The sequence below is a fragment of the Mesocricetus auratus genome, unplaced genomic scaffold, assembly GCF_017639785.1.
Source record: "Mesocricetus auratus isolate SY011 unplaced genomic scaffold, BCM_Maur_2.0 Super-Scaffold_100011, whole genome shotgun sequence".
In the NCBI taxonomy this organism is placed as follows: Eukaryota; Metazoa; Chordata; class Mammalia; order Rodentia; family Cricetidae; genus Mesocricetus; species Mesocricetus auratus.
This window is the reverse complement of record NW_024429195.1, coordinates 1,558,639-1,574,351: the sequence shown is the minus strand read 5'-3', so window position 1 is coordinate 1,574,351 and position 15,713 is coordinate 1,558,639. Positions and strand designations below refer to the sequence as shown.

At 46.4% G+C, this 15,713-nt stretch overlaps 2 long non-coding RNA genes across 2 annotated transcripts; one reads left to right on the top strand and one right to left on the bottom strand.

The window, feature by feature from the left end:
- Nucleotides 1-691: 691 nt before the first annotated feature.
- LOC121143145 lies at nucleotides 692-1,951 on the top strand. The gene is made up of 2 exons (XR_005880246.1): nucleotides 692-810; nucleotides 1,454-1,951. It is a non-coding gene; the product is annotated as an uncharacterized LOC121143145 (long non-coding RNA).
- Nucleotides 1,844-15,362, bottom strand: LOC110342409. Its single transcript, XR_002384471.2, has 3 exons — nucleotides 15,177-15,362; nucleotides 8,679-8,909; nucleotides 1,844-3,675 (listed from the first exon to the last, which is right to left on the bottom strand). It is a non-coding gene; the product is annotated as an uncharacterized LOC110342409 (long non-coding RNA).
- Nucleotides 15,363-15,713: the final 351 nt, after the last annotated feature.

The window sequence follows — 15,713 nt, the reverse complement described above, 5'->3', positions numbered from 1 at the left end:
AAGACTACCCCCCCCCCAAGGAACACATTGAGGCAACTCAAGGCATCTGAGATACAGCCACCGAGAGATAAAAATCCTCCCCAGTGTCTGACACTCTGGAGACAAAGGCCGTGTAGCGTGGGCGGCAGCCGGTGGGCAGAAGAGATTCCCTGGCTGAGCCGCCAGGGCACCAGCCCAGGTGACCACTCATTGGCCCGCCCCACACCCACTTCCTTCTCTCCCTTCCGCAGGGAGCGCTTTTCTGTTTGTGCAGGTGTTTTCCTTCCTGAGATCTACAGAGGACCCAGGCCCATCCTCAGGTTATCTGTTCCTGGCCCTGCCAGGCTGCTTGCTGGGCTCTGACCTCACCTCTGGCGTCAGCCTTATCAGGTGTGGAAAGAATCTAGGCTCCATCAGTTTTCCTATTCTGGGAGCTCCAGGCCCAGATCCCCGCCCCCCCGCCACACCCATACCCAGACCTCTTCCTCTATGATGGCAGAGGGCCAGGCACCTCTGGGACCGAACACGGTGGTCGTTTGCCAAATGCGGAATGACCGCGGGGATTCTACGAGCCAAGCCCTGAGGCCCAGGGGGACGAGAGGAAGGGTGAGGTTCAGATGACTGTTGACATAGAACAGAGCAGATGCCAAGCTCTGCTGGACGGTGGAATGGGAGGGGGCGGGGTAGGGATAGAAACTCTCCCCAGCCTAGGTCTACATGGGATACTAGTGAAGGGAGCAGTCCTGCATCCCGTCCTGTCTGGTGCTCCTGAGAGACCCTGCTGAGCAGGAAGAGAGAGAGAGGCCTCATTGGGGAGCCAAGATGTAGACAGTAAGGCCCTCTTTCCTGGGTACCTGGGCACTGGTAGCAGCTGCTCCGTGTCAACTCTTAATCCATAACTCCAGTTTATTTATTCTGCAGCTCCAATTTGTTTAGATCTGTCAGCTTGAGTTGTCTACAGGGTTAATGGCCTGGGGTGGGCGGAGCGGAGTGTTAAGTTAGAAGACCTCACTCCATCCCTTTGTCCTGCTGAGGTCAACGTATTGGTTGGCAAGAGCAGCCTTGCCTTTATGGGACTTGTTAGGGTCCATCAGTGGGACATCACTCCTTTGAACTACCTCCCTGAGTCACGGTTCTCCAACTTCACAAGGCCGGTGTTTTCACATTGGAGAGCAGGGAAGAGGCAGGGGTTAGGCTTGGCCCCCTCCCCCCAACACACACACGCTCACACACACACACACACACACACACACACACACACACACACACTCGCTCACACACCCTGGAGACTGAGCCAGAGAGCTGGCAGGCACCCTGGGTAAGACAGGCACTCTTAGAAGGGCTTTTACAAGGAAGTATGACCGTACCCTGGTCGGGCAAAGGTACAAGTAGGAGTTCTGTGGGAAGAAGTATTCAGACAGCTGTGGCCAAGGGAAGCAGGCCACTCATTAACAACGGAGTGTTTTCCCTGCAGGTCGGTGCCCTTGCTGCCCTCCTCCCTTGTGAGACACAGCTGGGGAGTCATCCTTCAGAAATCCACAGGCGCGTGCTGAATAATGGATCACAGGGCTGTTTATTGCAGCGCTGCATGCAGTGGTAGAAAACTGGAAACAGTCTAAATGCCTGTCGGTCAGAACTGGCTAAATAATTTACCGTCTCTGCGTGTAATAGCGCTCAGAAGCGATGGCCACCGTCTATTGCTGTCTCAAACAAATGCACTTAAGTTCAGGATTTTGTGTCAACGCTTGTTTAATAAAAGGTTTGGGGGAAGTGGAAAAAGGGGAAGAATGTGTATTTACGTACAACCTTGCTTAGAAGAATTCACAAACTGACTACTTGAATATATAATTTCGTGTGTGTGTGTGTGTGTGTGTGTGTGTGTGTGTATGTGTGTGTGTGTATGTGAGGGAGGGAGAGGGAGAGGGGAGAACCAAGATTAAGGTATAGAAATGACTCCATTTCTTTTTTTTTTTTTTTAACACAATGTCTCTCTGTACAGCCCTGGCTGTCCTAGAACTCACTCTGTAGAATCAGGCTGGATTCCAACTCAGAGATCTGCCTGTCTCTGCCTCCCAAGTGATGGAATTAGAAGCACTCTGCCCAACATGACTCCGATTCTTAATCAGGGGAATTATAAAATATTCTGGTTTTTTTTTTTGTAAGAAAAGGGTGGGGATAAAAGAGGTGACATTTCTCTCCGTACCTCTATAAATTAAGTTATGCCAATATTAGTTATTAGATAACAACTGAAATTCTAAGAAGTACAATGGATTTCCAACAGCAGCTTCAAAATAAGTTATTCTTCGAAGGAGATGTGTGAGGAAGAGGGGAGAGGTAAACGCTATAGGAGACAGACAAGACAGGCCATGAGTTGGCAATTGTCAAAGCTGGGTGAAAAAAAAAAAAAAACGCCAAGAAGGTCCTTATACTCCTCTGTTTCATGAATGTTCAACTTTTCCTGCCACCGGAAATGTGTTAAAGAATAAAGCCATCAGGACTAACGGCAAATGCTTGCCCATGCTGTGTTGTTCATTCCCTACATTGTTTCCCTCCTCCTGTCCAGACCGTCCTAGTCTAGATGTCAGCCTTTCCGAGAGAGCTGATTCCGGGGCATCTGCAGATGGGGCCACAAAATGGTCTCGAGGAAGAGGCTGGGCCGTGAAGAATTGTCTGGAGCTGGAAAGAAGGGAGTTTGTGGCGCTGTCTGCACAGTGCAGGCAGCTCTAAGGCTGGGGTGGTTGTGTTGGTGGTGGTAGCAGAGGAAAAGCAAAATACTTGATTGTTTTAACAACGAAGAGGAGAAGCAAAATACTTGATTGTTTAACAACGTACGTGGAGCTGTAAGAGCTGGAATAAAGACGGGAGCTGTTCCGAGGATTCCGGATGAAAAGCCTAGGCAACATGGGCAAGGCAAGCACACCTGAAGTGATATAACAAACAGGAAACACAAAGGGTCGTTTTCTTTCCCCTCCCTTATTACTGTGGGAACCACCGTGTACACAGGGCAGGTCTGTCTCTGAGGTGGCTTGCTCTTGGGACAGCTCAGGAAATGCCAAGCACCCCAGGAGGGCTCTTCTACGGGAACGTGGGGGGGGAGGTCTTTATTTTTATTTTACATTTATTGGTGTTTTTGACTGCTTGTGTGTCTGTGCCTGCTTGTGAGGGTATCAGAGAGCCCTGTAACTCTAGTTACAGACAGTGTGAGCTCTCATGTGGGCGCTGGGACTTGAACCCCGACCCTCTCTCTGGAAGAGCATCCAGGATTCTTGGCCACTTGAGCCATCTCTCTATATTTTTTTTCCATTACGTTTATTTGTCCCTTTGTGGGGGAGGGCACCAGTGCCCCCCACGCCCACGCGGAGGTAGGAGGACAACTTGTGGGGTTTGTTTCTTTCATCCCATCACGTGGGTTCCGGGGACCAAACTCGGCTCTTCAGGCGTGGAGGCCATCGCTATAACCCTCTGAGACATCGCGAATAGACCTGGAAAGCTTTTTCTGTTTGCGAGGTTACTAGGGCTCCTAGCCAATGGAGGAAACCTTCCCTCTGTTCCAAATGCCAGCAGGGTGTTGGGAGCCAACAGTTGCCACCTCTGAGCACTTTTGGAAGGTTCATCTTTCACGGGTGTCCTTTTGGGATCCAGTCGTGTGCATCCGCGAGTACCTCTGTGGCTGCTTCGGGGAAGCTTTGTGGACAGCTGTGCGAAGGAAGAGACCAGAGCACTTTCTAAGGATCCAGCTACGTCCCCCCATCTCCACTGTAGGCCGGATTAGATGGCCCTCCTCCCGTTATGTCCAGTGCCCACCTTCGCTGCAGGATTATTGCCAGATTTACACAGCTCAAGCTTGTTTGTTACTAGTAAGAAACTTAAATCGTTAAGGTTCATTTCCCAGCGTGTATGCAGTGCGCGTGCGTGCGTGGGTGCGTGTGTGTGTGTGTGTGTGTGTACGCACGTTTGTGGGTGCCCGTGCCTTTGAGAGAACCTGCACCCTTGCATGCGCGTGTCAAGGCCGGAGCGGGACATCAGATTTCTTGTTCCTGACTTTTTGCCCTGAGACAAAGTCTCCCACAGAATGGACGGGAAGCTTGACTTTTCAGTTTAGGCTGGCCAGCCACAAAGCTATGGGGATCCACCTGTCTCCAGCCCACAATTATTGGGGCTGCAGGCACCCATGGTCGTGCCTGGCTTTTTATGTGGGTGATGAGGATCTGAACTCAGGTCTTCATGCTGGTAAAGCAAACACTCTTGCCCTCTGTGCCATCTCCCCGGCACTAAAGAACTAAAAGGGGGATACATCTTTACCACAATGTGTAGATTAAGAAACGCAACAGTACAAACGATATAGTATTACCCTTTTAAAAAAAAAAAACCTTTGTTTTTTACTAACAAACTATTAAATAATCTATATATTGAATGTTATGGTATTTGGGGTTTGTTAAAAATAACCCGCAGTTGGGCTGGGCGAATGTAGCATGAGTAATAAAAACCCAGAGACAGATGCTGGGATTCAAGCTGAAGATCAGAGAAGCAAAGTGACCAAGTCATCAGAGAGTCCTCACCTCTCCTAAGACTCAGACTAAGTTTGGGGGCCATCTACCAAACCTCAGATTGCATCTCCAGACTGCACTGCTCCTCACCAAATCTAAGTCTGCTGCCTGAGACTGCACTGAGCTCCTTATATTCTCTCTGGGATTAAAGGTGTGAGCTCCTTTTCTCTTTCAGACTCATTCACTCTCATGTAGCTCAGAGTGGCCTTGAACTCACAGAGATCCATCTGCCTCTGAGCACTGGGATTAAACATGTGTGCCTTCTATGGCTGTGGCTAGCTTTGCATTCTGATCTCCAGGCAAAGCTTTGTTAGATCATAAACAATAAATCACCACAGAGGAAGGTGCAGAAAAACAAAAAGGTAGGTGCACAAATTCATTACAGTAATAATCATTACATTATTCTAAGCTGGGTAATTTTTACACAAGCATCCAATGTAACCACTCCCCTTTTAAAACTTCCAAACTATCAACATTCAGTCAGGGACAGGAAAAGGGGCTCACAGGGGGCCCATGGCTTTGGGAACGGCCATCTAGAGGAAAGGTCACTTATGTAAGGTAGCCTCTGGTTAAGCTGCCCATACTCTGGCTAGCTCCTTATCTGAACTCCTGTGGGTTTCCATGGGCTAAACAACATGTAACCGCAGAGCAAAGCCAGAAGGCATGATGTGATAAAAAAAAAAAATTAGCTCAGCAGGTAAAGTGTTCATCAGACAAGCCTGAGAAACCAGGTTCAATTCCCAGAGACTATCTAAAGATAGATGGAGCAGGGCGTTGGTGGCACACGCCTTTAATCCCAGCACTCGGGAGGCAGAGGCAGGTGGATCTCTGTGAGTTCAAGGCCAGCCTGGTCTACAGAGCAAGTTCCAGGACAGCCTCCAAAACAATTCAGAGAAACCCTGTCTCGAAAAAACAAAAAAAAACAAACAAACAAAAAAAAAAGATAGATGGAGAGAACAGACTTCTACACCATTCCATGGCACATGCACCATGCACACACTGTGGTAGTTGGAATGTGATCGGACCCCCATAATCTCATAAGGGGTGGCACCATTAGGAGGTGTGGTTTTGTTGGAATGGATATGGCTTTGTCGGTGGAAGTGTGTCACTGTGGGGCAGGCTTTGAGGTTTCCTATGCTTGAGATGCCTCCCAGTGTCTCAGTCTAATTCCTGTTGCTGCAAGGTGTAGGACTTGCAACTACTTCTCCAGCACTACATCTGCCTGTGTGCCACCATGTCTCACCAAACGTCTGAAACTGCAAACCGCCACCTCAATTAGATGTTTTCCTTTAGCAATAGAAACCCTAACTAAGACACTCTGGTGACTGTCCAGGTAGCGAGATGTCTCTGACAATTCTAGTGTTTACATAGTATCCTTCTGTGGTCTTTGATGGAGTTGAAGACAGATAGTTATAATCATAGTTTTCCTTAGTTATGATAGAAGACAAGCTACATATAAGACTTTAGACACACAAAGATAGGATAGGTGATACTTTCTTTAAATCTTACTAAATGTTAATGGGCAAATATTGTAACTGTAGTTCTGGCTTGGTAATTGTTTTGTTATATGTAATTTGACTATGTTAAAGTTAAAAACCTTTCTTTTCATTTAGACAGAAAAGAGGAGATGATGGGAGATGTCATTCTGTAAATCTGTCTCTCTTGTTGGTTGTTGAATAAAGCACTGTTGGCCAATAGGGAAACAAGATAGGTGGGACTGGGAGTCTAGGAGGATTCTGGGAATTGTAGTGAAGAGGCTGGTGGCCATGTGACTCTCCAGAGGAACAGATGCGGCAGGAGTGCGTCCTAGCAAAGATAAGTTCTTGTAAAATATGTATAAGTAATTGTGGGTTAATAATCAAGTCAGACCTAGCCAATAAGAAACCAAGCAAACAGCCAACAGCTTCATAATGAATATAGTGTCTCGTGTGTTATTTGGGGGCTGAAACTGCAGCAGGGCCCAGGCGGCTGGTGGGGAAGACTACATGTCACAACCTACCGATAATAATATTTAAATTTTTTAAGGTAAAATATAATTTTTTTCCTGTGCTTATCCTGTGTCAATGACAGTTCCCGCAGATGCTAGGGTTTATACCTATCCACACCCCCTCATGCTCCACACAGAGCCCAGCACACAGTAGGTGATCCTAAGTGTTCCATGAACAAAATACATGCTAGAATGTTGCATCCTATGCCATTACAGGTCCTAACACGGTACTGAGGTGTCATAGGTGCCCTAAATTGTGTCATGGCTTAAGCTGAAATCAATTAAACTGAAAAGAAAGGTTTATCAAATGCCAGCCTTGTCTTTCTTTTGTGTGTGTCTTTTTTTGGGGGAGGGTGAGGTCAGAGGAGTGGTTATGGTGGATTGAACCCAGGATCTTGCCCATTCTAGACAAGAACTCTGCCATTGAGCTATTCTTACAGCTTCTCCTTACCGAGTTTATTTTTTGTAATTGCTCCCAAACAAGGAATTGCTTAAATCCTAATGTATCAGAATTTGGAGGGCCTTAAAGACCACTTTATACAGTCTCCTTATGTTATAGATGAAGGAAACATGGTCCAAAGAAACGATCTTTCAAAGGCTCATGGGTAGTACAGACAAAGCCCAAACAAGAGAATTTAATCTCTTGGAGGCCAGCCTGGACCTTCCTTGTTACACCATCTAGCTCTATGACTGCTAATTTGGCACATGATCCCCTTGCAATTCTGTCTTCACAAAGAGAGCCTAAAATATGTAAATGCAACTTTTCTAACATCTGGGTCACAGGGACTTCATAGCTCCTGAAGAATACTGTTTGACACATTGGATTTTGTCCCCCAAGAAGATGGTCTAAAAAACACAAGAAAAGAAAAGCCTTTGCCAAAGCAAACAGAGCTGTGGTTGTGCTCTCCAGAAAGGGTAGAGGTTCATGTTGTTGTTTTTTTTTTTTTAAAGGAGTGCACTCTCTGAAGTGCCCCTGAAATCTGAGTCAATCTTTTAAAGTTCCCTCTGCATCGTGTTTGTCAAACTGTATGAAATCTAGCACTATCTAAGCCATGGATGGTCCGAGCCCTGTCCTGTCCAGTGCTGCAGGGGCTTCCATCAGTGTGAAGCCAAAGCTTAAACAAATCAGCCAAGACAGCATACCAAACTGTACGTAGTGGGAATAAACCTGGGAAGTATTTCACGACATCGTGTCTTCCAACCACCATTGGTTTCTTTTTTTTCCCCCCCCTAAGGTCTTGAGTTTCAATGCTGGGTTGAATTTAATTTTGTTGGCTTTCAAAGTAGTACAGATACAGTGGTTTTTCTTGTCATTCATATTCTGGGCTTTGCACAAAGAGGTAAAAGGTCCTTTGCCTCTTCCGAGCCTCTTGTGACATTTCCATCCCTCTACCTAACCGGGTGGCTGGATTTCTTTAAGAAAACTGCTGAGCTGATCCCGTTCATGCAACCCAGAAGACTGAGGTAACAGGAAAGAGCAAAGAAATGAAACTGTCAAGGAGAAAAGTTACAAGCATGCACTGCACCTCGGAGGTGCTCTCAAAGCAAGGGGAGGTCAAAGGTTCTGAACTGACACAAACCAAGCTGGGGGCACAAAGGGGTGATGTGCTGGTTATCATCTTCATACGCAAGCAGAGAGGTTAGCTTACATCCATTCATCAAGGGTTAAACTTTCAACCTTAGAGCTTTAGGTGAGTCAAGGCCAGAGACCAAGCAAAGAAAAGCAGCAACACCTTATCTCTAATCAGCCCTGCCTCAAAATAGCTCTGTCTCCCCTCAGGCAGAAGAGGCTTGTTCGTCATCCTAGCAAAAAGCCCTGTGCTGCAAGCAAGGTGCTGAGCTCCACTCCATTAGAAAAGTCAAGCAGCGTGGGTTACTCTTACTCATCGCTTGCACGAAGTTAGCTCTCTCTGGGTGGAGCAACGCATAATTTAGGAAAACCTGAACATTGCTGGCACAGAATCAGGATGCCCCAGTCAGGAAAGACTTTTCCCTAGGCCAACATTTCATCTTACAGATGGAAGAGACCGAGAGCCGGGAGATGGATGGTGTGACCAAGAACACACAGGGAATGGCTAGAGGAAACATTCTCTTGGCTGGGTTGCTGAATTCATATGAAAACAAAAATAAAAAAATAAAAAAATAAAAGCAAATGAAACACTCACGCCCTGGTCAGTTTTCCTTTCGTCGTTAAGGAAGTCATCCCCAGAGCTGCAAGAGTTTCCGAATCAACACTTTTACAGGCAGCAGTTCTTGTTAAGCCTCTTTCACTGGGGCCTCTCCAACCTCCTCTTCTAGCTTCGAGATCCAGGCGGTGTTTTCACTTTTTTTTTTTTTAACTTATTTTTGACATCTGAGGTTGAGAGAGATGGTTTGCCACTGTTTCTCTCCCACTGCTGGAAGAGAACATAACAACAGGGTAATTGAAGTTCTTGGGGGGGGTCAGACCCAAATGCACACTAACATTATCAGCTGCTTCCCCTCACCCCGGGCCCTATGACTCAGGATTTGCCCCCCCCCCCCCAGGCTATCTACTGGATGTCTCGACTGGGACATTGTCCCCCTACAGTTCCTGAACCACCATTTGTATCCTGTACCTACTGTGAACCCTTCACACAGTATGGGCCTCGTCCAGACTGTCTGAGGAACAGAGAGTCTGAGGTACAGGGAAAGCCTGGAGCTTGCAAAAGGCTGCTGGAAAGTGGGCAGGATAACTGGAGATTTAGACCTCAGACAGTTCCAGGGCTGGAACAGGCGCTGGTGGGAAAATGCCTGGCTCTAGCTAGCTTCAAAGAGTTTTGTTTCAGGTTGTTAACTATCCAGGACTTGGTGTCCAAGACTAAAGAGAAATAGAACACTAAGGGACAGGAAATTGAATTCCAACTCCCTTCCATTTCTCTTGATTGTCATCTCTTAAGCGTTCCCATTTATTTCTTAAAGCATGAGTCACTCGGGCTGGACTTATCACAGCTCTTAGGTAGAAACTGGTCCCTCGTTATTCCTCAAGGTGGGATGTATTTCTTCTAGCGAAACGCCAAGCTACTTCCCAGATACCCAGAACTCTCTGTTTCCCCCACTAGACTTCCTACTGAAGGCTGAGCCGATATCAGATTCTTATAAATAAATTCTTAGTAACCCATGGGTCAACATCACAGTTCTAGATTTGTTTCGATCCATCCCATTCAGGACTCATGTCATATTTATGAAGAAACCACCAGACAAAATTCACACCCACTGGACAGCAGAGCCAGATCCGGGCCCACACTTCCTGAAGTGAAATCTGGCTCGTGCTCACCCTTCTGCCACACAACACAGAAAATCTAATGCCAACAAGATTTAAGTGTAAGTCAGCAAAGAACAAAATAGTGCTAGGTCATTTTGGAACAGACTTTACTATATAATCAATTAAAAACAAAAACAAAGGCGAAAACTAGGTGTGGTGAAGCATACCTTTAATCCCAGTACTCAGGAGGAAGAGGCAGGAGGATCTCCGTGAGTTTGAAGCCAGCCCATATAGTGAATCCTAAGAGAGCCAGGAGCAGCTTTAAATGATGCACTCCTAAGTTTACTATAACTTTTTTTCTTTTTCCTTTTTCTTTTTCTTTGTTTTTGTTTTTGTGTCCTGGTTTTTCAAGACCGGGTTTCTCTGTGGAGGCAGTCCTGAAACTAGCTAGCTCTTGTACACCAGGCTGGTCTCTGAACTCACAGAGATCTGCCTGCCTCTGCCTCCCAAGTGCTGAGATTAAAGGCATGCGCCACCACCGCCCAGTGCTTACTAGAATATTTAAAGCTCCAAAACCATTTCCCGACAACCATGCCCTCATGAATGTCTCTGTTTTTAAAGCAGAAGTTAAATTACAGTTGTTTAATCAGAATAAAAACGGGTTCCTTTTTAGCTGAAGAACTAAACGTGGAAGTCGAATGAGTCCTTAGGATAATTGAGACAGAGGCCTGTGAGGCTTTTTGTTTTAATATCTATGCAGCATGCACTCTGAGTTGTTTCGCCGCTCCAGTCTGAATGTGACATGTTCCTAAAGGTTCATTTGCTTGAACGCTTGCTCTCCAGTTAGGGGTGCTACTGTGGGGAGGTTTGGAATCTTTTCGACAGCTATGTAGGTCCGTAGGCACAGGGCCTGGGCCAAGGCCAGGGTATCTCTACTACTTGATGCATGGAAAAGTGACAGATATGCAGCAAGCTCCTGTCACCAGCCAGGCGAGCGCCAGCTGCCATGCAGCCCCTGCCTCGTAAATCTTCGCTCCTCTCTCACCGGGTATGCAGTAGTCCTCGCGAAGAGAAAAGTAACCAATCCACTCAGCAACATGCATGCCGCTCATGCCTAAACATTAGGCTGTGCGATGAATGCTCAGGCTTCAAGGTAATGCTGCTGCCAGAAATAGCATCAAACACCTACTGAGTGCCTACTGAGTACACAGAATGGCCCTGGAGACTTCTCTTGTTCTTCCCCTCGGATGACTGTGAAACCTCGGGTTCGTACTGCAGGGTATCGTATTTGTAAATGACAAACTTGTGGTGATGGGAACCTTGACAGATACATGACATATACCGTGATAGTCGGCCCTCGTGCCGACCTTGTGGCTAGTGAGTGAGGGCTAGGGAGGGGAGAGCTCATTAACAAACTTGAAATCAGGTAACGAACAGGTTTGATCATATATTGACATCTCTAAAGCCTTGGTTTACTATACCAGCGCTTATGCATATTAGTGGCACCTGAGGGCTTCCGAGTAATAGTGAGACTAGGTCACGCCTCAGAGTTCCGCACATGTGAAGGTGCAACCCTCAAGTGTAGACTCTTAAAAATCTTTGTAAATGGCTGGATGCGGTAGTGTGCAGTTGTAATATAAGCATTTAGGAGATGGTGGCAGAAAGGCCAGGAATCCAAAGTCATCCTTGGCTACGTAATGGAGTTTGAGGCAAGCCCGGACTACATGAAGCCGGGTCTCAACACCAAAAGCAAACAAAGCAAAATTTCTATACGTAATTCTCATATGCAACCTGGGTTTGGGACTATAATTAGCTATGCCGAGTCTCGGTTTCTTCCATTGTAAAATAAGGCGTTTACTAGAAGAAACCATCCTGAGTGAGGTAACCCAGTCACAAAAAGACAAACACGGCATGTGCTCATTCTTTACTCACTCAATATATGGATTTTAGACATGGATCAGGGGAGTGTCAGCCTACAATCCCAGTGCCAGTGAGTCTGGGAAACAGGGAGGTTCCCAAGAGATATGCATGATACCTCCAGAGAAGTGGAATGAGGCAATATCTCCTGAGCAGATTGGGAACATCGGGGGAGGGGAGAGGGAACCAGGAAAATGAGAGGGGGATAAGAGGAGGGGAGAAGAAGGCATGGGGGAGCAGGAAGGTTGAGTCGAGGTAAGAATAGAGAATAGCTCGATGAGAGATACCATAATAGATTGAGTCATTATAGGTTTGAGGAGGGAGCTGACACTAGTGAGTTTTCCAGAGATCTACAAGGATAACACCAACTGGAAAATTAAGCAATAGTGGAGAGACTACATTAATAGCCCCTCCCTGATGATAAGGTTGATGACTACCTTATATGATGCCATCCTAGAACCTTCATCCAGTGACTGATGGAAGCAGAATCAGATACCCACAGCTAAACAATGAACTGAACTCCTGGAACCTAGTGACAGAGATGGAGGAGTTGTTGAGCGAAGCCTTTTCCTTCCCTGCCGCTTTGATTTTTCCCTGCCAGCTGCCTGGGCTCTGCCACGTTGCAGTCCCCAAATAACACACAGGAGGCTATATTAATTATGAAACTGTTGGCCTTGCTTGTTTCTTACTGGCTAGCTCTGACATAAGTATTTACTCCATAATTGTTAATTTAAGTATTTCTCTTACTGGAGAAAAGGGTCCGGACTTCTTACCCCTATGGCAGCTACATGATGACTCCCTGTGTTTCTCCTCACCAGAGTCCTGCTTGATTCCTAGTCCCACCTATCTTGCTTCCCTATTGGCCAACAATGATTTATTGACATATACACAGTACTTCCCCATCAAGGAGTGATGAGCAAAGGGGGTCAAGACTGTGCTGGTGAAACCCACAAAGACAGCTGACTGAACGAGGGGGAACTCTTGAACCCCAGACTGATGGCTGAGAGGCCAATAGGGGACTGATCCAGATTCCATGAATGTAGTGTCAGTGAGGAGGCCTCAGAAATCTCTGGGGCCTTGGGTAGTAAATTAGTGTTTACCATGGTGTACGAATGAACTTTGGGAACCCATTCCACATGAAGGGATGCTCTCTCAGCCTGGACACATAGGGAAGGGCCTAGGTTCTGCCCTGGACAAAATGACAGACTCTGAAGATCCCCCCCAAGGAGAGCTCACCCTTCCTGGGGAATGATGTGGGGACTGGGTGGGAGGCTGCCGGGGGGCTGGTGGAGGGGCAAAGGAGGAGGGATGGGAGAGGGAGCTGGGACTGACGTGTGAAGCATGCATGTTCCTAATTTAAATAAAAACATATATTGAGGAAAAAATAAGGTGTTTAGATAGATGGACATTTCTAAGTCTCTTTGCAGTGCTGTAATCACCAGAACTCTGCTAAGGCTGGGTCATTAACTGCTTAAGATACCATTTGCCTTTGAAATTCACAGTTTTCACTCACACTTCCTGATACTCTCCCAACTTCCTGCTTAACCTCAAGCTATGTATGAAGCTCTTTAAACATTTGTGGCAGATCTATAAGAAGTATGGGGTCAAGCAACCTCTTGCGAGATGGCTCAGCAGCTAAGAGCCAAGACTGCTTTTTCAGAGGACAATTCCCAGCACCCACATGTCAGCTCACAACTAGTAGTAACTCCAGTTCCAACACCCCCACCTGATCTCTGTAGGCACCAGACACTCAGGTTATTTCTTGTATGTTTTTAAAGACCAGGAAAAGGCCTTGGTGCTCCAAGAAGATTTCTGTCTTCCTTCCATGCCATCATCTATAGCTATTTTGTGAAATCCCCCAACAATCTAAACTGTTTAGTGTTGCCCCTGCCATCGTTACAACAAAAAGTTCTTTCAACATGCTTACCCAGGAGCAGTAGCCCATGTCTGTAATGCCAGCACATCAGAGGTTGAGGCAGGAGGACCCATGAGTTCCAGGCCAGCCTGGATTACATAGTAAGACCATGTCTTTGTTAGGGTTTCTATTGCTGTGAGGAGGCACCATGACCATGGCAACTCTTTCTTACAGAGGAAGACATTTATTTGGGTGGCTTACAATTTCAGAGGTTAGGCCCATTATCACGGTGGGACATGGCGGCATTTAAAAGACTAAAGTTCAAAATCTCTTCTAAGATTCATGCAATCTCTTAACTGTAACCTCCTGTAAAACCAAAATTTAAAAAAAAGCAGGTCATATATTTCCAATATACAATGGCACAGGATATACATTACCATTTTAAAAAGATATGGAAAGAAACATAGTAAGGAAAGACTGGATCAAAGCAAGAACAAAACCAGATAGGCAAACTCCAAACTCTGTATCTCCGTGTCAGGTGTCAGAACACTCTTCAGATCTCCAACTCCTTTCAACTTTGCTGACCACACCCTACATCTTTCTCTTGGGCTGGTTTCACTCCATGTTAGCAGCTCCCCTTGACAGGTTTCCCATGGCTTTGGCATCTCCAACATCTTGGAGTCCTCAAGGCAATCCAGGCTTCAACGTCACAGCTTCATGAAATGGCATCTCTAGGCCTCCTGACACATATGCCTGGCCTCAGTGGATTTCCTTAGCCATGGGGGCAAATTCCATAACCCCTTTCTTCCATCTTTAACTCTAAACCCAGATCCTTGTAGCTGAAGCTGCCAAGTTCTGCTGCTTGTTGGTTGCTGGAATGTGGTTCCCCCTCGTTCAATCGAATCGTCACCAGATTTCTGTTTTCCACCTTCACTACCTAAGAGTGACTTTCCAGAAACTGGATCTGTAGACCAGGCAGGCCTCAAACTCAGAGATCTGCCAGCCTCAGGCTGACTCTTTGGACAACAGCAAAAAGTAGCCACATTCTTCAACAAAATATTTCAAGAACGATTTCTAGGCAACACACTAAAATTCTTCTCTGAAATCTCTTGAGCAAGACCCCCACAGTTCAAGTCTTCCGTGTTCCTACTAGTATGGTGTGGCACAGGGAGCATGTCTAATGTATCGGGCGAAAGCCTGGAGATTTAAATGAAAGACAAGCCACTTGTGCTAAGAGAGTGTGTGCGTGTGTGCATGCTGTGTCTACTGCAAGGAGGGAGCAGTCTTATATACAGACTCACAGCGCAGTGGAAAGAGCCCAGGTGTAACAGTCCATGTTTTCACAATTAGAGGTTGATGCCAGTGGGGCAAGGTGGGGGCTGTCAGCCAGGACTAGAAAACAGGATGCACCTGTGGTTATTGGCTGACAAGCCTCTCACAGAGGCCCCGTGGGTGCTGGGGCCCAACTGTGTGGCCCACCAAGCAGTGCTTAGAGCACTGTACTGCTTTGTTAGTCAAAAGAGCAAAGTGTAAATTCCTCTGAACAAGAATGTGGTCAGACCTATCACAATATCCCAGTGCCTGGTACCAACTTCTGTCTTAGTTAGGGTTTCTGTTGCTGTGAAGAGACACCATGACCACAGCAACTCCCTAATTGGTGCTGCTTACCTTTTCAGAGATGTAGTCCATTATCATCATGGGGGGACATAATGGCATGCAGGGACATGGTCCTGGAAAGGCAGCTGAGAGTTCTATGTCTTGATCCACAGGCGGCAAAAGGAGACTATGCGCCACACTGGATACAGCTTGGGCAAAATAAACCTGGAAGCTCACCCCTGCAGTGACACACTTCCTCCAACAAGGCCACACCTACTTCAACAAGGCCACACCTACTTCAACAAGGCCACATCTCCCCTAATAGCACCACTCCTTTTGGGAGCCATTTTCTTTCAAACTTCCACAGACCATGCCTCAAAAAAAAAAAAAAAGTTTATAATCTTTGACCTAGAACTCCTGTCCTAGAAATCTGTATGCAAAGGAATAAGTCAAAAGCAGAAAGAGTTTTAGAATGAAAGATGTCCATTTCAGTATTATTCATTATGATGGAAAACTGGAAACAACTCATATTCTAACAGTAGAAGGTCATGATTTGGTAGAATAGGATCGAAACCACAGAATGGGGAAACCGCTATTACAAGTTGCTCT